Below are 10,249 nucleotides of genomic sequence, written 5' to 3' on the forward strand. Positions count from 1 at the left end.
AGAGTGATGAGTTGCAAAACGAAATATTTTTCAAATTTGCTCTGGATGGTGGGAAATGAATATCGAGTTTTACTACATAATTTTGTGTATGACATATTCCCCACTGACATGTGCAAAATCATTTGCTGTGCATGATTTAGTGCGTGATCTTAACCAGAGCAGTCATTTTAATAGCCACGAGTACAAAGTAATACCAGAAATATGATTCTTATTGCCACACTGCAAGCCATTATAATCAATAAAGGAAGATGGGTTTGATATGGAAATGGAAATCCCTGTTAGATTTAATTTAGTGTACTATGGGATTGTTTAATAGCCTATTTGGTCTGGACTTGTCAGATGAAGCCTCCTCAGGTCCCACCAACAACAAAGGCCACAAAGAAAAGTAAAGTTCTATAAGCTTTTCAGCAGCAAAATGAATTGGGACACACTGTTGTTTGTGTTCGCTTTGAGCTCCAGAGTACTGGATTTAAAATGAAACTGTGATAAGGAGGTTAAAGTGCTTGATTTCAGAGTGATTACAGTGACAACAATATCATCCAGGGTACTTGCTTGGCTATACTTTTCAAGTCCTAAGGAGTCATCACTCACAAGAAACCTTTCAATACTGTAAGATTTTTGCTGGTAAAGCCTAAGGACAGGGAGACTGAAGTAGTGTTTGGGGAACACTACATTGGTGAAACAGTAAGCACCCTGAACAAGAAACTGAATGAACGCTGGAAAAATCAGCTGTTTGTGACCAAAAGACCCAAAGGTGGGCACAGCATTGACTTTGCATCTTTGAACCAACAAGGAACATGCATCTGAAAGTTTCTAAAAATTATGCTAAGAATTTTTTTCATTGAATATGTTTTAAGGAATAGTTTGAGGGGAAGTGTTTCTCTTTTTTACAAAGAGTTTCCTGAGAAGATTAATACCATTCTAGTGTCTGCTCTCTGAATACGGAGCGACAAGATAGTTAGCTTAGCTGTTGAATTAAACCTGCAGCGTGAAACTTTTGTCTCCCCCTTCTGGCAGAGAGAGTACATAGTTACACCACAGCGCTCTCCAGCGAGGAAAAGTCACACCAGAGGTCGCTTTCTTTTTCAGACTGTGATCCTTTCTCTGGAGGCCAAGTTTCTTTGTTTATCTGCCGTATCAAAAACTTTTCATGAATGATTCCTAGATTTTTCCACCATAGGTTCCACCATACTCCTAGTTGCCTGCTCCATCTTTGTCATGTTCTGTTGTCTATATGAACACAGTACATGCTGCAGGTTCCTATCTATGTATTTCACCAAGGAACCTCCAGCAGGTTGTACTGTGTTGCAAATGGGACACATAAAAGTCCAAGAAATAACACAGCTGTCTGTCGGGTGCTTAATTGAGCCTCCAGATATGTCTACAATGTACATATACACTACAGAGTGCCCTCTTCAGCCCAGGCAAACTACCTGGTTGACGCAAAACACATAAAACACTGGTGCACAGCACAGGAAAGTCACCACAGACGCCACCACAGACTTAAAACGCTGATATTCTGCAGAATACAGAGAGATTAACCTTGGCTTGGGCTTGAATGTAACAGACATTAATTAAAAGTACAACACTCCAGCTTTAAATAACAGACCAGACTCAGTGCTTTGGTTTTCTTCCATATTTTATACAGGAGGAGTAGCTGAGTTGACAATAGCAACTGAGACAAGTTGTTTCTCTTTTTATAAGAGAAATTTGTTTCAGGTTTTTCTGTTTCAATGTTGATATCAGATCCCAGTAATTTTAGGTCCAAACTGGGAAAGAGCAGGATCAGATATCTGTTCAACAACAGGTGTTTGCAGACACGATGAAAGGGACTTGACTCTTCAGAGTATCACAGATTAGGTTGAGATTAGTAGGTGGTAGCAAGGGATCACAAATTATCTGTCATGTTGGTAGCTGTTGGTAGCTATCCCCTTGTCTTCAGGTTAGTTTTCTCAAATATCAATGATAAGTTGTAATCACCTTCAAAGCAGGTTGACCATGTGCTGCATTTTGTCTCGTTTGCTGACACATTTCTCCTTCATACTTTCAAAGTTTACTTTTTTTTGCTAGCATTGCTTTTTAGCACAGAAAAAAAGCTGTGTAGGGTAGACTGAAAATGTAAAGTTTGTGAGGGAGTGAAAAAGCAGAGAGGAGAGATGCAGTGGTGGGAGCCAGTGAGAAAAGAGGTAGAGGGCGATGAGGGCAAGAAGGGGGAGTGCAGCTTATCGCCTGTCAGAGCACTGCTACAATTTCTTAAGATGCCTGCACTGAGATCAAGCAGAATTAGCAATCATAATTCACCTTGAGATGTTTAGCCAGGAGCCTGCCAATTTAATTAAACCTGGCCCACTGCCAATGCTAAGCCACAAGGCACCTGCCTTACAGTTCATCTTTAAGTAGTGACTGAACATACAAGAACAGCAAAAAGCTCAACTTTAAACTGTTGTTTCACAAGTATGTTTCCAGCTGCTCTACATGCTGTTCCCATGTTTAGAGAGCTGCAACATTAGCTGCCAATCCTGGCCATCTTGAGTTCAATATTGATTTGAAATGAAACAGTGACAGTTACCCTCCAGTGTAGCCTACTAACAGGTAGTAGTATGGCAAAGTGAAAAAATATTAAAGCATAACAATTCTAAGTGAATGCACCATGATTTATTCAATTTAGTAGCTAGATAAGAAGAAATAAATCACTAAATCAATAATAAAGTTAATGAAATATGAAAAATGACAGTAAGTATAATATCTTGTTAAAATATAGTATTTTCAATATAATTAGCTGCTAATGTAATGTTTAAATTATTCAAATTAAACACGTCATTAACTATAGCTGTTAATCTGGTAAAATACTAATACTAAGATAAGATTGAAAAAAGTCAAAGTGACAGTAGTTTCAGTATTAGTATTTTAGTATTCAATAACTTTTGGCCCACACAGATCTAATGTTGAGGGAAAACAGTGACAGTAACATCAGCTGCTAATTTCTGCCACTGTTACTCAGAATGGCCGTCACAAAATTAATGAAAATGAAAAAGTAACAGTTACATCACGTAAAGTCACATTAGCTTCTCGGTTTGGCCATTAAACATCTATTTTCCTGTTAAATCCATCCATCCTTCTTGTATCGCTTATCCATACAGGGTCCCGGGGGGGCTGGAGCCAAGGGCGGGGTACTCCCTGGACAAGTTGCTAGTCTATCGCAGGGCTGACACATAGAGACAAACAACCATTCACACTCGCATTCACACCTACGGGCAATTTACAGTCACCAATGAACTTAATGTGCATGTCTTTGGACTGTGGGAGGAAGCTGGAGTACCCAGAGGGAACCAGTGCAGACACGTGGAGAACATGCAAGCTCCACACAGAAAAGCCCCAGGCCCAGGGTTCGAACCCTTATTGCTGTGAGGCCACAGTGTTAACCACTGCACCACCGTGCTGCCCTAGTTTCCTGTTCAATGATAAAAAATTTAAAAAACAACAATTTTTTATTTTTTTTTAAAACAATAGCCAAACTTCATTTCGGGGGGTTTACGTCTGTCTCAATTAAAAGATCAATAGTTTACTTTTATCAGTAAGCATCAGCAGTATGTGAGTTATAATTTTGTAAACAAACTGTATAATCACTCGAAAGCAGATAAATTATTATTATTATTATTATTATTATTATTATTATTATTAACACAGTATATTAAACTTATGACCACCCCCACACTCATGGTATAACCTGTGACATAATTGATGACATCAGCAAGAGCATAAAACAGGGAAGTGTTTGGCTGCCACCACCTTTTTAAACTCCTGGAATCCACAGTGAGTTTGGAGGATCACAATGCTCAGATTAAACAAATATAGTAGAACTATATCTGTGTATTAACCAAAAAATAGTGGTGGTAGGTGCACTATGCTAACCACAAGATAAAGTGCTCACTGTTTGCACAGTTGCTGTATGCACACACACACACACACACACACAGCTGCTTTTATCTAATAAATGTTATATTAATTGACATGTGTTGGAATTTAAATTTAAAAATTTACATTTGTCCACTCACTTTTGAGCCTTCTGTCAAGTAGCTCTAAAAATGCCACTAAATGTAATGTCTGGATTCAATGTCCAGCCTTTTCTCGCTTTACTGTGTCTACCTCCATCTTGCAATTCCAAACTTGTGTCCTTCCAGCAGCCTATATAAAGTCAGCAAACAAATTCAGTCACTTACTTCACCATGTTAAAATTTAAAAATAAAAATGCTTAAATGTCTCTCTAGCTTGTTGTCTGACTCAGTATCAAGTATTCTACTTTTTAAATTATAAATAGAATTAAGTCCATTGTGAATTGTTAAAACACTTTGATATTATAGTAGGCTACACAATCAGCACACTCAGAAATCAACACCAGGGTAGAAAAATCTGAAATATTGCTTCAGAAATATTACTTGTCATATATAGCGTGCTATTTAAATATTAATGCAACACTGTGTATTATGCTCAGATCGTTTAGTTGCTAAAGGTGAGAGATCTTTGAAGTTTCTGCCAACTCTTCTCCCCCATCCATCTACAAGAGAGGAGGAACAGCTCCAGTCCCACCACTGAAGAGTCCCACAGGTCATTTACTGACATTATTATTATTATTATTATTATTATTATTAATAATAATAATAATAATAATAATAATAATAGTATCAAGGCAATGAGACAGCAAATAAACATATTTCCCAAAATGCCACTATTCCAATCAATACCATTCTCAACTCAACTTTACTGACCTCTCAGCTAAGCCACAATGTGTGCAGCACAAATATCAGCCTTTTCACTTCGTGTTCTTACGCGACACATTTTTAACTGTTACTTTCACATCACCTGCCAGACTTCCCGTAATGTTTCTTTGTGTTGTTTCTGTAGTGTACAGGCAAAGAGACTGTCACCAGAAATCAGTCAACCGCAGAGACGGTTGTGCCTATAATGCATATATTGCAACACAAACAAAACATACAATGTGTCTTGTGTGTCTATATTCACATGCATATGTAGAACGTTAGTAACAGTGATATTTCTTTGGACACGGGGTGATGCACTGTTGGTCCCGGGGCCCACACTTCCTGTTCAAAAGTAGCAGTCAGGCACCCTAAAAAAGCTGACATGATATTAGAAGAAGAAATCCAGTTTTAATCTACTTTGGAGATTTGATTAAAGCTGTTTCTAGTTGCTTTCAGCTTGTGAAAATTACAGTGGATGTGTGAGAGGTAAATGTCTAAACAAAGTTAAGGAATGATTCTTCTGTGCCAGTGATGATATTTGTTTTTATTGCCTTTCAGCATGTTTCCCTCTAAGTGAACTGAACTGAATCACAAAATCCTGCAGAAATATGTGCAGAGGAACAAGATATAGTGAGACTGGGATGTGATGAGAATGAGAGATCCTCCTCTCCTCCTGTCTCCCTCTCTCAGTTATACATCCCCATCCCGAGCAGCAGAACATAAAAAGGGCTGCTCCTGGCATCAAATCAAGCCAACCTCTTCGTTCTCTGCTGTCTGCCCTTCCTCTCGCTCTCTTTCTCTCTCTCTCTCTCTCTCTCTCTCTCTCTCTCTCTCTCTCTGTCCCCCTCCCTCTCTCTCTGAAGTGGAACAGGTGACCCACCTTGTGGTTGGGTGAGGGCACTGCACCACCACACCCACTGATCAGACTGCTGAGTGCGGGACAAGCAGCCAAACACCAGACAACATGTGTCACGCAGATTAGGTGATGCAGTAACTCAAACTGTAGAGATCGACTCACTGTCACTGCTCAGTGTCTCCTGAGCTCATGCTGTTGCATCCTTCCCTTCTCCTCTCTCGCTCTCATTTTCTCCCTTGCATGTATTTCAGCAGATAGATAGATAGTGTCCATGCTACTAAATACACACACACGCATGCACACAAACACACACCAAAAGGATATTTATAGCGCTCTAGCACCAGCCTGTTGCTAGGATACCAGCCAGCTCACTATTATGAGACATGCAGTTTAGCTTTGTTTACAAAAATGAGCATGTTCAGTATGATTTGTCTGACACACACACACACACACACACACACACACACACACACACACACGCACACGCACGCACACACACACACACACACACACACACTCACACACACTCACACACACACATATATGCACACCCACTCTTGTCTTACAGGATCATTTTGACCTCTGAGCTGACAGTAACCATGGCGAGAGTGTCTTACAGAATTATGGAAAAGGAGCAAAAATGCTGACAGTATTTATTTCATGGTCTGACAGTGTCTAGTTGCCACAGCAACTGTCCTGGTTTATTGGCAGCGTCCCCTCTGTAACAGAGGAATGTGGAAGTGGGTAAACCAGTGATGGGAAGAAAGCTGCCATGACGCCCTCTACTGGTCCAGAGAGAGCTCAGCAAGGATGATCTGACAGAAGGAGCTTGTAGAAGTCTTAAGGACTACACTTCAGGGCTCAGTATATCAAGGAACAATCCTTGTCATTAATGGAAAGTGCTTTATTGTGTTTTCACCATTGCTATTGCAAAATCCCTACAGAGGGCTGTATTTAATCATCTGAATTTAATCCAATTTACCTTAATACAAATCCTTGTTAATCTGTTAAACAACACGCTGCCCCTGCAGTCAGGGGGAGTCACTGACAAATCTGAGCTGTGAATATAGTGCAGTGACATGACAACAAGTGACAAGCTGTAATAGTATGGAGTGATTCACACCGTGCAAAGATATGCAGGACATCAGGAGGAGTGTGTATGGCCAGTGCTGTTAAAGTAGGTGTAAAATAGAAAATACCTCTGAGGCATTTTTAGAATTTGATGTCTTCAGTAGAATCCAGTAGATGTGGGCGTGAGTGGGTGGGGCAGTCAGACAGTATTTCGAGATGAATATGCTGTTGTTTGTTGAATAATTAGAAAATCACAGTCAGACTTGGTGCAGTTTGTGTGTTGCTTTAGGCCCATTCTTCTCAGTGTCCTTGTGTCAGGACCGTGGGGGCATGAAGTGGTCTGCCACACTGTCTTTTTTTATACTTCCACTGGAGGGTGCAAAAGTTCAAAGCTTTCAAATTCTGCACCAGGCTTGGCTGGTATTATGGCTGTAATGTAAGACAGATGTGTAAGAAAAAAAAGTTTTGCCTGGATGAAATGCTTCTGACCTGTGTTATGTTGTAATGCTGTGAATATATTCAATTAAAGCTAATTAAATTGTATCAAGTTACTTCTTCCATCAGCAAGGTTCCCTGTTGGAATAAATTAATGTTGTTTTCAATTCACTGAAGGAATACTTAAAATTTCTGTTTCACATAACTTTAGTGCAGAATGCTGTTCACGCATATTCAGTGCCGAATACATGAGGTAAAAATGGAGCAGACACACTCTTATGGGCAGGAATATATCATGTTCAGTTAAAGATAGACTTACTCTAAGTAGTAGGCCTGTTAGGATTACTTAGCCCCTTGCTACCCTCTTAAGCAGTGGATCATCATTTGGATTAGCACATGTAGATCTATGGGACCTTATCATCCAGGTTTTTTGCCAAGGCTACAAGCACGTTTCTTTTGTCCAGCTTTAGGGTGGCAGTGTGCCCTGCGGGGCTGACTATTCGTTCAGCTGCTGCCTCACTGTTTGAGCGGGGCAACCTGCACAACAACAATTTCATTTGTTACTAACTAATTTACTGATTTCAAAACAGGAGTCCAACTAAGTCCAATCCTGACTGTGATATCAAACAGATGAAACTGTGACACAATGTGTATGAAAAAGCATCAGAATATCACTGATTTGCTGCCATGTTTCACATCATAGCTACATGTGGCACTATTTGTGTGGTGTGTGTGTTTATTTTTTTTGTTGTCAAGAGGAGTACGAGACCCTAACCCCCCCCCCCCCCCCCCACACACACACACACACACACACACACACACACACCCAATCGCCTCTTCAGCAGGCAGACAGACAAACAGACAAGCAGACAGACAGACTGGCTGACCGTAACATTGTAACCGATATACTAAAATACTGGACCATGCGCCTTTCCAAATTTGTCTTTCAGCCACGGGATCCCACCGTCTGAACAGGAATAAACGCACACACACATCCAGACGTCTCCCCTGCTCCATACTGTACGCCTGTGTGTGTGTGTGTTGGGTACCACAGTAAGCGATGCAGGGATGTCTGGGTGAGGAAGGAGCTTGATTCTCAGTCGCTGATGTAACCAGACTGGCAGAGTCTGGTCGCAGTGAGCCCACGTGCAGCTCGCTTTATGGAGCCGCAGGGTGATCCTGTCTGCTGCTAATGGTCATTTAATTCAAAGGAGTGCTGTTAACTCTTTGTAGCTGCTCTCTGGGGTTTCACTGGGCACCGCAGACCCTGATGAACAGTTACTGACCTTCAGCTACCCTCATGAGAGACGGTGCAACTTGTTTCTCTGGACCCTGCTCAGAAAAGCAGAAATGTTATCTTCCAAATACTGCTATAAAAAAAATCAATGTGTAGAGAGAGCGACTGAGAAAAATAGATTGAATGACTGTGAGAATGAGATATAGCTAAGATGTTGTATTGAAAACGATTTTTTAAAGATCCTCCCCCTCATGCATGATGTATTTGTTCCTTTTGAGCTTTAGTTTTGCAGTGAGAGCAAAAATGATTGTGTAGACAAGTGAAATTGCAGTTTCCAGTCTTGGTTTCTCTGTTCGAGTTACAAACAGTCGAGAAACTTGCAAACACCTAATTTCTGGGCTCCGGTGTGTTTGAACATTATTGACGAGGAGGAGATAACACCCAGGTTTCCGAACACAGACAGAAAGACAGATGAGGAGTCACTTTGTTCATATTCTTGCTCAATCTCCTTTTTATACATACATCAAGGAGATGAGTTGAGAATGAAAACTCCTCTACACACGCACACACAGATTGTCTCGAGTCAGCTGCGTGTCAGTGTAGCATCATTAGCTTTTCTGTGTTCCTGTGTTATTGATGCATTTTAAATATTTATTAGGCTACTTCCACCTCAGCAGCATCATCTTCTAAGCCAGCAAACAAAGCCGAGATATTTCTGTGTGTCCTTGAATAACAATGAGGAGGAACAACCGGGACAAATCTATGCGACACAGGACAGCTTTTCTCCCGATTTAGACTGAAAAAGGTTCATATTCATGTCTCAGGGATCATTTGCAAAAGTTTGAATACATTTTAAACTAAATCCACAAGCTATTTACTGCTCATTGGTGCAGCCTTGTATACCATTGCTGTTATCAGCTGTCATCGTAAAACCAATATGGCAATTTAATGTTTGAACTACAGGTGAAGGATTAATCTATATGCTCTATATGCTATTATTTTCATTATTTCATTATTATTTCAGTCTTCCAGTCTGTGTGGATGTGTAAACAAGGCCAAGAGTCTTTGTGAGGTTATACTCAGACACAGCAGTGCTTTGAGCTAAATGCTAACATCATCATGCTAACATGCTCACAAATGTCAACATACTGATGTTTAAAATGTTTAAAATATTCAGCATGTTCACAATCTTTAGGTTAGTGTGTTAACATGCTAACTTTTATATATTTATACTAATTAGTTCTACAAAGGCTTCAACTAGAATAACATGTTTTGTCCTATTTTATATATGTTATATGTATTTATATTGAGTTATTCATAGTCATTCATCATCAAAACTTGTTGGTACTAATTCAGTATTTGTAGGGACAATTGAGTCTAAAATCTTACTTATCTTGACTAACAGTAAATTTAGAGAGGTAGAAAAGTTACCAGGCCCACAAATTCAGGAGAACATGAGCCTGAGTATGCAAAGCTAAAATATTTCAGCCAAATTATTTTAAGAAATGAGCTCAGCTGTTTAGAAGAGAGACAGAGTGGAGAGGAGCTACAGCCACTATGTTTATAGTTATTTACAGAAATTCATCTATGCATATAGAAACTGAGTTAACACAAGATTTTGTGAAAGAGTTTGCATTAATTAAAAATAATGAGCCAGAATCAGAAAGCAGTGATTCAGATCAGGTATGCAGAGAATGTCTACATTATTTTTATGGAGCCTCCTGCTGCTCTGCCCTTTTCTTCCCCTTCCTGTGGATTTTAGACTGAAGAAACACAATTACAAAAGAGGAACAAAAGAAGCCTATGCTATACTTAAATCATACTAAATTAGACTAGACTAGACAGACCAGAATAAAACCTAACTTTCATTAAACCATACCCGACTAAAATAAA

Source organism: Trachinotus anak, unplaced genomic scaffold, assembly GCF_046630095.1.
Source record: "Trachinotus anak isolate AG129_WGS33_773 ecotype Australia unplaced genomic scaffold, CSIRO_AGI_Tana_v1 ptg000002l, whole genome shotgun sequence".
Classification (NCBI taxonomy): domain Eukaryota; kingdom Metazoa; phylum Chordata; class Actinopteri; order Carangiformes; family Carangidae; genus Trachinotus; species Trachinotus anak.